A 17260-nucleotide genomic window follows, 5' to 3' on the forward strand; every position below is an offset into this window, starting at 1 on the left:
GCTGGGATTAAAGGCGTGCGCCACCACGCCCGGCTGATAGTTAATACTTTTTGAGGATAGAATTGAATGTCCCATTTCTGCAGAGAACAAAGACAAGGAGCTGCTCAGAAATTGAAAGGTTCCCAGTTGACTTTTACAGACAAGCCATGTCATAGGCCCTCAGTTTCATATAGCTGGCTGCCAGTAAGCCATAGCCTATAGGTTCTGCTCGAAGGATGGGTTCCAGAGGCTCAGAGTCCAAACTCATCTGTAACCTACCCCTGGGGCATGATGGTGGGGGATTAGAAGACCCTCTGTAGCAGGTCTTTTCTAAGGGAACCCATTGCTTTCTTTTTAGTAACTTTATTGGCATCACGTCCACATATAACTTTTTTCTTTCTTTTTTAAAAAACAAAACAAAACAAGAAAGAACTTTATTGGTTAGCTATCATCTTGGTTTGTTTGTTCTTTTTTAAAAAAGATGTATTTATTTGTTATATGTAAGTACACTGTAGCTGTCTTCAGATACACCAGAAGAGGGCATCTGATCACATTATAGATGGTTGTGAGCCACCGTGTGGTTGCTGGGCCCTGAACTCAGGACCTCCGCAAGAGTAGTCAGTGCTCTTAACTGCTGAGCCATCTCTCTAGCCCTCTTTTTTTTTTTTTTTTTTAATTATTTGAAGCATACCCATTGGAAAGTTAGAAGAAAAAAAAATTTAGGTACAAGCTTCATCTATTTTTTCTTTAAAAACAATTTTATTATTTTATATATTTCAGTGCTTTGCCTATATGTATGTGTATGTAGTGGGTGCCTGACAGAGTCAGAAGAGAGTGATGGCTCCCCTGGGACTGGAGTTAGAAATGGCTGTGAGACATTGTGTGGGTGCTGAGGGTTGAACCTGAATCCTCAAAAGAGCAACAAGTACTCTTTAACTGCTAAGCCGTCTCTCCAGCCCCCGAATCTTTGTGTTAAACACATTTACTTTCTCTTTCTCTTTATATATAACACACAAACACAATTTTTTTCCTGGATATTTGAGAATAAATTCTAATCCAGAGTGCCAGTTACCTCTGAACAGCTTTTTTTGTTTGTTTTTGTTTTTGTTTTTCTGTGAGCTTGAGGTGGTGGTGTTGGATGGCAGTCTCTGTATTGACTTTTCTGCTGTGCAGGTTCATGTTCTGTATCTTTGTCAGGAGTCCTTCAGAAGTAACATTGTACATCCTCACGAACATCTGTGTCCTTAGCAGGAATGGCAGCTCTTGGCCACAGGTTTCTTTACCTTTGTACCATGTCTCTTATTGGGGAGATATTTTGATGTAAATACAAAAAATATCACCAACATTTTCCCACTTGTTTTAGCATACATTTATTTCTTGCCTAGGTTGGTTAATACTAATATAGTCACCAAGTGCTATTTTTTAAGTTTGTTGTGTTTGTATTTCTTTGCATCTCTGAGAGCTTTTTCTTGTCTTATATAATTGTGTACATTTTTGTAAACTAAACTCATGAATTCTTTTTTATTCATTGGCCTTCTTTAAAGATCTTCCATGGTCCATTTTAACCCATCAGGGCTTCTTCAAGCTGACCATGGGCACTTTGACAAGTGCTGATCAGTTTTTGGAATGTTCGTTCTCCTGTTTCCAAACCTTGATTAGCCATGTCTCCAAGATGCTTCTTTTGGTAGCTATATGTATATCATCAGATCAGGCTAGAGCTTTTATTTTACACACATAATTCTAGACACATCAGACCTTCACAAGCTCCATATGTGTTTACTTTGCTGATACAAAGAACCCTGGCTTCTGTTATCTACAGCAGGGCTTCTCAACCTTCCTAAGGCTGTGACCCTTTAATACAGTAATAATAATAATAATAATGCTCTGGTGACCCCAGCCATAACAGTATTTTTATTGATACTTCATAATTGTAATTTTGCTACTGTTATGAATTGTAATGCAAATACCCGATAGGCAGGATATCTGATGTGACCCCTGTAAAAGGTTCACTTGACCCCAAGTGTTCCAACCTACAGATTGAGAACTGATCTACAGTCTGCTTATATTGTTGTCATTCAGTGGACTGGAGGGTGAGTTCTCCTACTTTATTCAGGCTATATAACGTCTGAGTAGCCAAATTAGTACAAACTAATAGCCTTTTTATTTCTTCTTAGTCTCATTTGTCTGTTTCTGTAGTCAGTCTGGAACTCACTTACTATGTAGTTATCCTCTTGCCTCAGCCTCCCCAGTGCTAGAAATACAGATCTGTGAACCACCATGCCCAGCTACATTTGTACATTTATATAATTCACTGTTCTTGGTTTTATGGGATAGATTTTGTTTTGTTTTGTTTTAAAGACAGAGTCTTGGCTGGCCTGGATCTCACAATGTAGACCAGGTTCTTCAAACTCAAGAGATTCACTTGCTTCTTCCTCCTGACTGCTAGATTCTAGGTGTGTGTGTGTGTGTTAGCACACCTGTCCAGGATGGATTTTTTTTTTTTTTTCCTTTTTTAAACGTGGCTGCTGTCAAAGGAAGATGGGACAGAATATCTCTTGTGCAAGGAGAGGTGTAGTAGTCTACCACTCAGTACGATTAGACAGGACCCTAGAGGATCACTGAGCTATTCATCCCAGTGAATACATTTGTAATCTTTTTTTTTAAAAACCTAGATTTAGTTGATTCCTTTAAAAAATAGAGGTAATAGCAGCTTTTAGCTGCTTTTACTTGGTTTGATGTTTGAAAATCTTATAATTTTATAAGGCATTTGGAAAGCTAAAGAATATTATTTATAAATTTGATGTTTAAAAGAAACTGAAGGAAAGACAATTTTTCAAGGTAAAATATGAAAACATGTATAATTATGGATATCTTGTCATGGAAAGCATCTTGGTATTTTTACATATTTTAGTAATAGATAAAACGTACAGACATTTATTTCAAAAGCATTTGCTAGATTATGTTGTGCTTATTTTCCAAATTGGAGAACAGTTAACGAAGATTGTTTATTGATAGGCAGTAACAGTATTTGAACTTTAAGAAATTTGGATCAATATTAACTTTGGTCAGAATTACCAAGGTTTTCATTGTTTTACTAAGTCTAGCAAAGCTTTTAAGGAACTCAACTTTAAACAGTAATAAAGAATGTAATTTTCACGAGGACTTGTAACATGTCTGTTTTATATTGATACACATTCACACATCTTAGTTGCGTTTTATTGCTGTGAGGAGACGGCATGATTATGGAAGCTTGTAAAGGAAAATATTTAATTGGGGCTAATGGCTTAGCCCATTATCATCATGATGGCAAGCAGGCAGACATGGTGCTGGAGAAAGAAGGAGCTGAGAGTTTACATCTGGATCAGCAGGCAGCCTAAGGAGACTGTCAGCCACATTGGGTGAAGCTTGAGCAAAAGAGGCCTCAACACTCCCCCACCCCATGATGTACTTCCTCCAACAAGACCACTCTTAATTCAGCAAGGCCTAGGGGGGCCATTTTCTTTCAAACTACCACATCACACATACTGAACATACGCATACATGTGGAAAGTTTGGAAGGCAACCTGCCAGCCTTTGACAGTGGTTATTTGTGAAGACAGTAGGAAGTAGTAAGAGTGCAGGGAATGATAGCTTTGTAATAACTTAAACGTTTCACAGCATTTTCTGGCATGCTGGGGTTTTTTTGTAATGCTTTGTCCAAACTCCGTAGTGTGTGTGCCCTTTAGTTTTGGGAAGAAAGGCAGAGATGGTGTATTTTAACAATTTCAATCAATTTTTCTTATTGGAAATGGACTCATTGTAAAGAATTTTGAGCTCTAAAGGATTGAGGATTGCATAAAATTTATGTTTAGGTGAATTTTATCAAGTTATGTGGTAAGTAGGTTCACTCTTTAAGTTTTTGGTTAAGATGTGTTTTGGTATTAGGTTGACACCATTGCATAGCATGTTTCCCCAATCCATCTTTCCTAGGGACCAATTCAGTTGTGTAGATTTACATGGTTCCAAGTAGATAGGCTTGTTTTCTGTCTTTCTGTCTGTTTTTTTTTTTTTTTTATTCATGTTTTTGTGGTCCTTAGTTATTTTTATGTTATGTGTATGGGTATTTTATCTGCATGTATGTCTGTCTATCACTTGCATGTCAGGGACCTGCAGTCAGGGCTGTGAGCTGCCATTTATGTTCTGGGAATTGACCTGGATCCTTCAGAAGAGCTTGAGTGCTCCTGCCAACTCCAATTGTTCTTTAGCCAAGGGCTTGCTTGCTCTGTAGCCCAGCTGCCTTGAACTCTCTAAATGCTTCAGTTCCCCGGACTGGGGTTATGGGCATGGGCCTCCATACTTGGCTAGTTTTGTCTTAGAAACTAAATCACTTCTGTGAGCCAAAAGACTTATATGAGACATGAGTCTATAACATATTTGGTGTGCTTGTATAAAATTTAGTTGTCGCTCCTTGCAAATCAAGAAGGTGGTCCTGGCATGGCCGAGTCATTGGGAAGTGCCCAGATCTGAAAAGTGTTGTCTTCACCTGCAGCTCTTTCTTTCAGGGCTTCATATTGGCTCTTCAAACTTCTGCAGGTTTGATCTGAAGATCTGTGACTCTTGTTTTGCTTCCTGCTAGCTGTCAGCACTTCTTTATCTCCTCTGTTGCCTCTTCAGGAATGACAGCCTCTTTTGATTTTGTTTTATTCAGTCCTACCTTGTCTAGATACTTTGTAGTCATTTTTGCAATCATTTTGCTTTCAGCCCAATCTACATTTTTCCTCAACTCATTTCTTGCTTTTAGACCTCAGTTTACTTGGGAAGTAAAGCCATATTGCTATCTTGACACAGAAAATTGGGATTTCCTCCATCTTTTTCAGCTGTGAAACCCAGTGCACTGCTTTTTAATGTATTCAGTATCCTCTCTGTCCTTTTTATTCACCTCATTAAATCTTGAATCTGAGCATGAATTTTTTCTCCTTTTGAGTTGTTGTCATTTTACACTGGCTTCTAGTCTCTCTGTAATTTAAGCAGAAATCATCTTTTCAGTTTTACATAAAATCACTTATGTTTTTAAAACTTTCAACATTGTGGCATGCACTTTTAATCCTAGCGCTTGGGAGACAGAGGTAAGTAGATCTTTGTGAGTTCAAAGGCCAGATTGGTCTACATAAACTAGTTCTAGGCCAGCCAGGCCTCCATATCTCAAAACAAAAGCTGAATACTTTCTCTAAAATGTATTCTCTTGGTTTAGAGTTTGACTATAAGACTTTCCACATGACTGTACAAGAGCGAGTAAATGAGAAACTCAAAGTACACGTGGCAGTTATGTATAAGGTGTGGTGCCATGGTGCACATGGAGAGGCCAGAGGACGCTTTGTGGAGTTTTTTTTTGTTTTGTTTTGTAGATCAAGTCTTGATTTTTATTTTTATTACTTAAAAAAGCTGCAGATCTATTTTGCTTTCTGACTCTGTGCTTGTGCCTTCAACACTTTAACAACGTTTTTCTGCTCCTCAATAAGGAAAGCCCGCTTGATCCCGTCACGGACACACTTGGCGCACATGGAACCACCATAGGCCCTGCTGATGTGCTTCTTTGTCTTAGACAGTCTCTATAAGGACTTTGGGTCGCACAGCACAAACCCCTCGCAGTCTGCCTGGGCACACTTCACATGCGACTTAGGTGCTTTCCCAACCTTCTTGGTGTAAAGGGAAACAACCCTGTTGCCAGGGGTTCCAGGCAGCCTCAGTTTGTTAGAGGCTGTTTGTAGGAAAGCCTATGACGGTATGTCGAATGCTAGACCATCCTGAGTGCCTCTAAGCACAGTCCCTGTCCCCAGAAGAGCCTCTGTGGAGTTCTTATTTGTGTCTGTGTTCTAGGGATTGAATTCATGTTATCAGGCTCCATTGCAAGCACTTTTACCCTGAGCCATCTTACCTACTGCCCCCAAATTATTTTATTATAAAACGTCCCAGGTGATGTTGGGGATTATTTGAGGGAAGCATTGTGCTGCAGTGATGTTTTCTTCTCCCATCTGTATCCTCATGTTGATGAGTGACTCCAGGAAAGCATTCAGTCCTACCACAGCAGAGTACCAAGTTTTTGAGAGTAAAAATGTGTGGGAAGAAATTTATACCAGTTCCCATGGCTTTGGCATATCTTTTACTTAAGTCAGTCTGCATTCGAGTGAATTTAGTTATGAGGAGGTTTAGTAAATTCATTCTGCTAGCTTATATTGGGCTATCTAATTACTTTTAGGGTCCATGTGTATGTACTTAGGAAAGTTTTAGCCATCATGGACAATATGGAAAAAAGATAAAACAACTTTCTTGGCTGCTGTTTAATGTGAGGTCATCGTTTCTAGGGTAGCTGGAAAGGGAGGGAGATAGCTCTGGGTATTTGTAAAAGACGCTGGCACTAGGCTAAGATTTTAGGTGTAAGAGGGATTCGCTTTCCATCTTTGTCTCAAAACAGAAAGTCCTCTGTTTGGTACCACTATACTTTTTGTGCTATTTTATATTTGTTCATCTCTCTCTCTGTGTAGCCTTGGCTGTCCTGGGACTTGCTCTGTAGACTGTGCTGACCTTGAAGGTTATTCAAGAGATTTTGCTTTGGCAAGTAGTATTACCTAGAGAATTTATTAATGTTTTCTTTACCTTATAATTTCTTTCTCTTTTTCTTTTCTTCTTTTTTTTTTTTTAATTTTTTTTTTACAGACAGGGTTTTTCTGTGTAGCCCTGGCTGTCCTGGAACTCACTCTGTAGACCAGGCTGGCCTCAAACTCAGAAATCCTCCTGCCTCTGCCTCCTAAGTGCTGGGATTAAAGGCGCACGTGTGCCGCCACTGCCCAGTCTATCTTGCAATTTCTTAATCCTACCTTTTGATATCTATGGGCTATATAGCATTGTCTTTCAGAAAATACTAAATTTCTTGGGGCTGGAGAGATGGTAAGGTAGTTAGGAGCACATGCACCTCATGCCGAGCCTGTGGCTGCATCCTCCTTACAACTCCACTTCCACAGTGTCTGACGTCCTGTTCTGGCCTCCACTGGCACCAGGTACACACAGTGTACTGTCTATATGCAGGCAAAGCACTCTTACACATGGAATAAAATAAATGAAAAAGTACTTAGTATGGCTTACAGTACAAAATGTAGTATGCGTCCTGATTAAGTAGTCAACAGGTTTGATAGAAGTGTTGCTGAAGATGGATGTGTGTACTTCATTTTTCTGTTGAAGCAGGGTTTGATGGCATAGAGAGAGAAGAATTGCTACAAGTTTGATGCTTGCTTTGAGTACAAGGTGTGACATTTTATGGGCTGGGAGAGGTAGGAATAGTAGAATTTGTTTTGCTTTTAGAAAATTATCTATGCTTATTATGTCTGGTTGACAATTTTTTTGAACATTTTCCATGTTCTTGTTTTTGTATTTAGTTATAATGTTTAGGATATTATGATGAATTAAAATGTTTATTAGTTAACAGATATTTCTATTCTTTCTTTTTTATTATTATTATTAAAGATTTATTTATTTTATGTATCTGAGTAGCTGTCTTCAGACACACCAGAAGAGAGCATCAGATCCCATTACAGATGGATTCGAGCCACCATGTGGTTGCTGGGATTTGAACTCAGGACCTCTGGAAGAGCAGCAGTCAGTGCTCTTAACTTCTGAACCATCTCTCCATCCCCCCATTTCTGTTACTTCTAAGATATATAAGAACACGAACACACACACACACACATATATGAAATAAGAGGACTGGAGAGATGGCGCTCACCTTTTATGCCCTTCCAATCTCCTATGAACACTTCTTCTAAACATATCCTCTTTCATGCGCCCTTCTCTTTAATGGCCCACTCAACTTCATTGTGGTTGCTTGCACAGGGGTGTGGGATTATTTACTGGAGCATGGGCATTTTATCATCTTTTAAAGTTTCTTGATGATTCCATTGGTGTCTTTTAAGGATTAGTATATTTTTGTCTTTTTCCTCTTATACTGTAGACAAATTACTTGTTGTGTGTTTGTGTATGTCAGGTATGCCAGAGACAGAGAGAGAGACACACACACACACACACACACACACACAGAGATAGACAGACACAGAGAATGACTTTTTACTTTGATATTAGACATCCTTTTTTCTTCCTTCCTTCCTCCTTTTGCCCCTTCCCTTCCCTTCCCTTCCCTTCCCATTTATTTATTTATTTATTTATTTATTTATTTATTTATTTTTAAACTTTTTCCTTTGTGAGACAGGGTTTCTTTATGTATCCATGTCCATCCTGCAACTCAGTCTGTGACCAGGCTGGCCTGGAACTCAGAGATCCTACTGCCTCTGTCTCCTGAGTGCTGGGATTACAGGCGTGTTGTGAACGGGCTGCCTTCCAGCCCATGTTAGGGCCAGTAAAAAAGAAACAGAAGCAGGAAGAAAAGACTCACAGTCCTTGCCTTCTCCCTCTCCTCCTCCTCATCTCTCAGCATCCTCTTGTCATGCTCTTCTGATTGGCCACTGCTGGTTCCTTTGTTTACATTGGCTGCACTGCTCCTTGATTTTTGTCAGCACTGGATTCAGAGCCTGATGGAGGAGAACCCAACACTCTGGAATTTCCCTCTGTCACACATAGCCTCCTCACTGAGCCTGCGCTGCCCAGAATTAAGGCTTCACACCAAGGCTTCCACTGGCCTGCTCTTTTACTTTTGAGTCCCCAGGTATAGTTTTGTTTAGCCCAGAGTTTTTTCAGCTGCTGTCAGAGGGGCTGCAGAAGGGAACATGTATTCCACCTCCATCCATCTTGACCAGAGGCTGTGTACTTTTAGCCCTCTCATTCCAAGGATTTGGAATGGAGGCACACATTTGCTGACTGAAAGAACTTATGTACGTGAAATTTTGTGGCTTAAATATAGTTCTTCGAGTAATGTTTATAGGGAAAGATGTTTATTTTTTGCTACAAATGCAACTTTGAACTTAAGATTCTAAAATATTTTCCTTTCAAGTAGTATTAAAAAACTGTGATGTTATCTTTAGGTAATTACCATACGTGAAAAATAGTAGTCTTTGTTTGTTTGTTTGTTTGTTTTTTGTTTTTCTGTTTTTTTTCGACTCTGTAGACCAGACTGACCTTGATCTCAGAAATCTACCTGCCTCTGCCTCCCAAGTGCTGGGATTAAAGGCGTGCACCACCACCACCTGGCTTGCTCTCTCTTTCTCTCTCTCTCTCTCTTTTTAAAAGATTTATTTATTTTTATTTATATGAGTACACTGTCCCTGTCTTCAGACACACCAGAAGAGGGCATCAGATCCCATTGCAGATGGTTCTGAGCCACCAGGTGGTTTGGTTGCTGGGAATTGAACTCAGGACCTCTGGAAGAACAGTCGGTGCTCCAGCCCCATCCATGACTCTTTAAAACATGTCTTTTAAAGTGTTCTTAGTAAAATTCTTGAGAAAAATTAAGAGAATGTCAGTGATCTAAATAAAATAACTATGAAGTTGTTTGACAAAAATCATTAAGTATGACAGCCACATGAACCATATTTATCTCATCTTTATCATGGGAGTTGAGACATGAGAAATGTTGGTTCTTGTGACTGAAGATATCTGTTTTTAAAAATGTACAAAGATCTTTTGTGACTTCTCCCAAAGAGTCAGGAACAGATGTCTGTTTGCTTCAAGTAAGGCATGTGGGAGAGAGGAGTGTGTCCAAGTGTGGCTCAGTGACCTGAACTTACTGAGGTCACTTACTGGAACTTGGTGACTTAAAGGCAGCTGTGTCACTGAAAGGTCCTCCACAGCATGGTTGATAGCTGGGACCCTGGAGTTGCCTGCCCAGCTTCTAGGCTGCTCCACCAAGTTTTCTCCCAGTAGTTGCTTACTGCTTCCATAACTTTGGGGAGGACCTCATGAGAGTTGGAGCTTTTTGAGGCTTTGAGTGTTTGTTTGTTTGTTTTTCAAACCTTGGTTTTTCAGTGGTAGCTCTGGCTGTCCTGGAACTCTCTCCATAGATCAGGCAGGCCTCAAACTCAGAGGTTCCCCCTGTCTGTGCCTCCTGAGTGCTGGGATTAAAAGTGTGTACCACCATGCCTTGCTTTATTTTTGTTTTTAGATAACAGCTTTATTGAGACATATTCACACTATACATTTCATCTTCTAAAGTGTACAACACATATATAGCTTTTGTAGGTTACACTATTCTTTAAACTATAGTAACCTGGAGCTTTCTGTGTGTTTGTGTTGGGTGAACCTCACAGAGTTTGAAGAAATACTCCACCAAGCACTCCATTTTCCCTCTATATCTTAGTATGTTATCTGCTCCCTCTTGTAGTGCTCTAAGCTTGGAAAGGGGGGGATATACGTGTTTGGTGACTTAAGCCCCAATGAAATGGCTCAGATGTGTTTCTTTCTGTTTAGTATGTATGAATGGTTGTAAGTTTCTGCAACAGCCACTGTGGACTGCAAAGAAGAATATTCTTCCTGAACAGAGGGGGGACCAAACCCAGATCACATCAGAAGCAGTCGCCTTTTGAGGCCCGGGATTTCCCCAGCCACAGCATTTTATCCTGGCTTACAGTAACAGATACGGTTTCCTCAAGGGCCGGTAGCTTTAAAGTTAATAGGTGGTCCCATCCATCACTGTACCATTTTACCTGCAGACATATCTTGTCCAGTATCTTCATAGTGTGCAGAGTCCATAATCAAGTAGGGTTGTTGGGGACAAGTTACACAGCAGGTTGTAGAATGGATTCCAGAAAGTCAGCTGAGAGAGCAAGTATCATCCAGTTCATGAACAGTTGGAGTTCTCAAGTCCTGCAACCAGGACTGTGTTGCAGTGTTGTGCTAGCAAAAAAAAAAAAAAAAAAAAAGAGGAGAAGAAGATGAAGACGACAACGATGAATTACTTATTCTAATTTGTGCATACAACCGGCATTAGTTACCATTGCCTTTATGATTTAAAGAGTATGGGGACAGGGCTTTCTGGCCAGTAATTCTAAGGGATTTTCATTATAACAACACTATACCTTCTGTGAGTGTTTTATTTTTCTTTTTCACACAAGGTGTATTCATTTAAATTAATTAGCCTTGTTCTTTCTATGTTTTCTAAATCTGAGATACTCAGTGGTTGGTATTATATAATGAACGAAACCTTCTTACAAAGGGTGAGCAGGATCTTTGAACATCCATGGCTGTCCTGTTGGTTTTAGGATACAGCAGATAGCAGAATAATAATAATATGGCTTAGCAAGCAAGTTCCATGAGACATGAGGAGATTGTGTCACGTGTTCTGGCAAAAGAGCAGTGATGAGTTACAGCAGTGTGGTTGGAGTCAGTTTTCTTGAGCCCTCCTGGTCTTTACCCTAGAGTGCTTCTGGGGGTGCCATGCACTTCTGCCTGCACCGGCTCACTGTTGGAGGCACAACTGTGAACCTGAGATTGTGTTGTTTACTGGGAAACCTGTTTCTAGTTGTGGTGTAGCTCAGCCTTACCTCATACCTTTAATCACAAACAATGAAGGTAAAATTAGTTTGTAGAAGAAAGCAGCCAAGTTTGAAAGTGATGTCTGAGTGTCAGACAAAGTGACAAATCAGAGAAAGATTTGACAGAATCCCAACTCTCACAAGAACAGAGAGGAGAGGTGACTTAAGAGAGAGCAGCGCAGAGAGAAAGAGAGGAGACAGTATTATCAGTACAGGGACAGGCTGTAGAAAAAGAACAAGCTAAACAGAGGTGAAGACAGAATGAGCCAGAAAAGAAGGAGCCTGAAAATTAGAACAGATTGCCAAACTTAGTATGAGGCCAAACAGCAATTCAAAGGCTGAGAGAGTTTGAATCAGTTATCTTGGAGGGGAATTTAGCCAGAACAGCTGAGTTGTTTAGCCAGCCAAAGATCAGAGAAAACAAGAAAGCAGTAAGTCTCAGAGGCTGGAAAACATCCTAGGCCTAGCTAAGATGGTGTGGAGGCTAGAAGCTTCTAGGAGTAGACCTAGATGGAGACAGTAAACTTCAAAAACAAGGATTACATCAGGTTAATAAAAGATATTTTCACAGCTCAGTTGGGTTGTCTAGCAACTGCTTGCCAGGAGAAGCAGGGCCACATTTTTGCCTACCTTGACTGCCACTGTGGTCTCTCATTGGCCCATCTGGCTGCTGAAAGGTTGAAAGATTAGTTGAACAGTATAATTTGTTGCATATTCCAGGGCACTAATTCCCCTTCCTTTCCAAGACTTTTTTTTTTTTTTTCCCTTTACCTATACTATTGTATCATTTACTCTTTATTTTGGTGAACTCTTGCTCAGGCTTTTGAAGCCTTCCAGAGACTCACTCAGGCTTTCTGACATTTCCTTTTAAGGAATTTCCCTTCAGCATATATGTTGTTATGTTTATTTTAAGTTAAATGTCCAGGGCATACCCCTCTGTTTTGCCCTGGTGGTTTCTCCTCTTGAGTGCTTCAGCAGCTTTTCCACCTTACACCGAGCTCTGAAGTCATTCCTATCCACAGAACTCCATCTCTTAATGCTCATTCCTCACTGTGGCTCAGTGATGCTGCTGAAGCTCGTTTCAGTTGTGAGGTACCTGCTGAGTTAACTTTTTAGCTCTCTTGTAGGACCTGATGAATTGGAATTGAATACTGTCAGTCTCTCACACACCCAGATTTCCTCAGCAATGTTAGTCTGCCTTGCTTCCTGTTCATTTTTCCGGGCCCTTAACAGACTAGAGCAGCGTCTCTGGCTTGCATGAGCCACTCTATTGGTTGATTTTTGTCAACTGTCAGATGGTGCAGCCTTGCTAAAGGTCAGATGGGTGGGTATCGTCTGCTTTCTCCTCCCCCTGGCTGTCAGACTGAGCTTATCTAGCCTCATGTCCCATAGCCCCATGAACAAGTTTATAAAAAGAACAAGGGAGTTCTTTGTATTTCTAGTTAGATCAATTTAATCTAATTTCTAGTCCATCCTAATTTAAACAGTTTAGATGGATTACAATCCTTGTTTTTTGTAGTTTCTGTAACGGTTCATTGTTAAGGGCCCGATCTACATTCTAAGTTAATAGATCTGTCTATACTATATTTAATGTCAGATCTGAGAAGTATCTTTCGTTTTTAATTTAAAAATACTTTAGTATGTGTATATGCATGATCTATGTGTGTGGGTAGATGTGTGGAGCATAGAGACCAATTTTATGGAATAAATTCTCAACTTTCTTCTTTTGTGGATCCAAGGTGTCAGGTTCTTGCTGACCTTTACACAGAAGCCAATTCACTGGGCCTCCTGTCTTCTCTTCTGTTTCACAATCTCTTTCACCGTTTAATTTTTACCCTACATTACAAATCTATGTATCTGGTAAGGGTTTTTAAGGACAGATATGATTTGTATTTCTCTAGCTTCTTACTAGTTATATCAAACAGCAGATCAATACCTTCATGTCATCCTTCCATATTTTCTACTTATTTGTGTGTGTGAGTGCGCTTGCTAGATTAGAGGCCAATACATTGCAGGGGCTGTGGAACGTCTCCTCTTTGTCTTACTTTGGTTATGGTAGTCTGTTTGAGCACCAGTTGTGTTTGTGTGACTATTCCTGGGAAGATATATATAAGCACCTTTATCTCAGGTAGGACACTGTTGACAGATCAAACAGTTGCACTCATGTAGCTGGAGGAAGCAGTAAGTTTATTAGGATTAGTTTTGGTAGCATGGGCTCACAGGTAGCTGTGCCTATTGAAGGGCCTGTCCAGCATGATCTTAGAGCTTCCTGTGTCTGATGTGTTTATGAATCTCCTTAACCGCTGGATCTTGCCTGTTGAATTTTCTGAATGTGATAAATCCTCACCTTTCTTTACTGGAGGGAATTTCAATTTGTAGGACATACATTCATAGGAGCTATAACTATATTTTATTCTTTTTCTCAATGCTCTAATTGATTTGTGAATTTAACAGATACAGTATGCTTTTAATTGGTAGGAAAGTTTGATATAACTATTTTTTATAGTGTCTTTAACAATTGGAAATACTTTTTTTCATAGTTCTTGAGGTTAGGCAGTGAAGGCTCCAGGTGCTGACCATGAGTTCCTGGGAGAACATACTTGCCTTCTCACAAAGAAAGGAAGGATGGGTTGCTGAAAGAGCTTGGGTGCATGAAAGAACTGTGTATGTGTGAGCAAAAGCCATGCAGTGCCTAGTTTGTACAAGACAGTAATCACATGAGAGTGGAGCTGTCTATCCATATGAGATCATTTAATCACCTCCAAAGAGACCCTATATCTAAATATAGTGGGGGCTGGGACTTTAAGATAAGAATTTTGAAGAGAATGAACTGTGAAAATTGTAGGTGTTCAAGTGGACTAGAATAAATAATGAAATACAATTGTGTGGCTGTTTTGTTTTGTTTTGTTTTGTTTTTTGAGACAGAGCTTCTCTGTATAGCCCTGGCTGTCCTGGAACTCACTCTATAGACCAGGCTGGCCTCGAACTCAGAAACTGCCTGCCTCTGCCTCCCAAGTGTTGGGATTACAGGCGCCTGCCACCACTGCCCAGTGAAATACAGTTTTTAAGGTAATATAAACAAGTTTTTGCCTGGTTTCCCCAAAGAACAATGTTTTTACTTCACACTTAAGTTCTTTCAGCACTTGTCTTCATGTCACCACGTCTAGTTTTGATACCACTGATAGTTGGATCTGAGACAGTGTGAGTTGTTGCCCTAATCAGGTGGGATGTTGGTTCCCTGTGACTAAGTAGTGTGACCACTACTTAGGAGGATGTGTTTGTCCAGCGCTATATTGGTGTGTGTACTATGGCCATGGTTTCCTTGGTTCACCAGATACTAACTTCATTTTCTAGAAGCTGACAACATTTCTTACCTGTTGCTTCTTGTCCTTGTTCTTGTTGTGAAAGTTATTTACTGTCTTCTGAACAGGAGGAAGAAACAATTATGTCTGGTCAGCATGCAGTTTTGAAAGTGTCAAGATTGTATTGGCAGGAACTTATGCATGGTTTCTGATGTCTTTGGATATTTCAGAGACATTGATCCGTGTTTTCAAAGCCCTGAAAGGTTATTTTGGAAAGAGATGAATTATTTACTTTTATTTTGGATTCATACTTTCTCTTAATTCATTTGGTTAGACTTCTTAGTCTTGAAGGCACAGATAAACCTACACTGACGTATAGCCACATGTCTCTTGAGAATTCTGGGACCTGACTTATAATAAATTCTGTTAGGCTCTTCCAAAACCATAGGATTAATTGGGATCAAATCAGCAAGGATATGAAAGTGTTTTTAAAAATTTTGTTTGAAATAGTATGGATAGTATGAAAAATTGGGTGATGAATCTCAGTATATCGAAGGTTGGAGAATGCTCTCTAGTGAGATTATATTGTTTATCAAAAAGAGAAAGACCACATTTAAGATATTAAGTAATTAAGATATTACTCTGATTCCAAGGTTGGTTTTTGTTACTGACTTCTTTTACTATAGAATTTGGTTATTTTGGGTCAAAGACAGTTGTTAGTTTATTGGTGTCTTGCTATAAAAATAGAGCTGAACAGATGTGATGATTTAATAGAATCACTGCACATCACGAGTCAACACTCTGTCAGCATGAGACAGTTGAGAGAGGAAAGTCCTCTTAGCTCGCTCCTATGGAGGTTCTAGAATGTGGTTCTGTTCAGGTGACAGCCCTCATTGGCAAAGGAGTGTTTACTATGTACCTGTGATTGCATGAGGCAGGGATCCAAGGAGCTTAGTGTGGCCAGGTTCAAACTTGGCCTCTCCTGGAAACCTCTAAAGTGTAACAAGAGAACATTTTCCCCCTCCCCCGAATGGGGTTTCTCTGTGTAGACCTGGCTGTCCTGGAACTCACTTTGTGACCAGGGTGGCCTCAAACTCACAGAGACTCACCTGCCTCTGCCTCCTGAGTGCTGGGACTATCACTCCTGGCCACATAAGAGTAACTTTATTCTGTTGATATTGCCCACAAATGTGTCCCAGCCTCCCTTTTTTACACCCCACTGCCACACTTGGAGTCAGACTTCTTAGTGTATGTTTGGGCCTGCTTCTTCTAGGCAGAACATGTTGGTACTCCAGAGGATACTGAAGAGAAAGGGTGTATGTAATGTTAACTAGAATCTTAGATTGCTTTCTGTTGGCATCACAGTTGGGCTGTAGTTAGCCAGTTAACTTTTTTTTTTAAGATTTATTTATTTATTTATTTATTTATTTAATGTATATGAGTACACTGTAGCTGTACAGATGGTTGTGAGCCATCATGTGGTTGCTGGGAATTGAACTCAGGACCTCTGCTCACTCCAGCTCTGCTTGTTCCAAGCCCAAAGATTTATTTATATATGTAAGTACACTGTAGCTGTCTTCAGACACACCAGAAGAGGGTGTCAGATCTCATTACAGATGTTTGTGAGCCACCATGTGGTTGCTGGGATTTGAACTCCGGACCTTTGCAAGAGCAGTGCTCTTAACCACTGAGCCACTTAACTTAATATTGCTTATTAGTGTCAGTCACCATTACCTTTACCTTTGTAGTAGTTCTTTTTGAAAAATCAAATATTAGACATAATCAGGCAGATTAATGATTTCAAAGGTGACTGGTGAGACTGTGAAGACATAAAGAGAAGCTTGGCACTGGGGATTATAAAAGCCTTCCTCATTGGTGGTTTAGAGAGAGGTACATGTTAACTAGTGGGCAGGCCCAGGGAGAAAGTATCTGAACAGACTAGAGAGAATAAGTCTCATTTTAAGTGGACCTGAGAAGAGTGCAAGAGCCAAAAACAGAGGAGAGGAGGCCGACCTGGCTGATGGAAGCAGCCAGTGCCTTAAAAAATGCACAGTTTTGTTTTGCCCAGAGGGAAGTTCTTAACTATTGGAAGGGGTGATGGGAGTGGTGATTTTGTTTTCTTTTTTTAAGATGACTATAACTGTGGTAAGAGAACTTGCCTTATTTATTTAAGTGTTCTCCAGGTGGGTCATGGGTGATTTAGACTGGTATATGTTGTAACGTTTAGAATAGACATTTAAATACTGTCTTCACCATAGTGTCACTGAACACAACAGAAGTTTTAGCTAGCTTTCATTTAACTGCAGTTCTCTATTGTCTAATTTTTCTGCCCTGTCTTTTAAACTATTTTCTCTCTGAGCATTATATGAGGAGTTTTAAACCAGATCAAGAGGTGGATTGTTTTGAACCATTAGATACCTTGAGATTCTCCTTTCATTAAGGCCCACTGTATATCCGTAGCTAACTTGGTACACCCAATATGGACCAGGCTTTTTTCTCAAACTCCTAGACCTACCTACATCTGTCTCT

General features: G+C 40.0%; 1 protein-coding gene and 1 pseudogene across 8 annotated transcripts in view; one reads left to right on the plus strand and one right to left on the minus strand.

Annotated features, from left to right (window-relative positions):
* Nucleotides 1-17260, plus strand: part of Scaf8 (SR-related CTD associated factor 8) — a 177328-nt gene that overhangs the window by 9984 nt on the left and 150084 nt on the right. The window lies entirely within an intron of this gene.
* On the minus strand, nucleotides 5409-5761 carry LOC110312476 (annotated as a pseudogene).

Source organism: Mus caroli, chromosome 17 (genome assembly GCF_900094665.2).
Source record: "Mus caroli chromosome 17, CAROLI_EIJ_v1.1, whole genome shotgun sequence".
Lineage (NCBI taxonomy): Eukaryota > Metazoa > Chordata > Mammalia > Rodentia > Muridae > Mus > Mus caroli.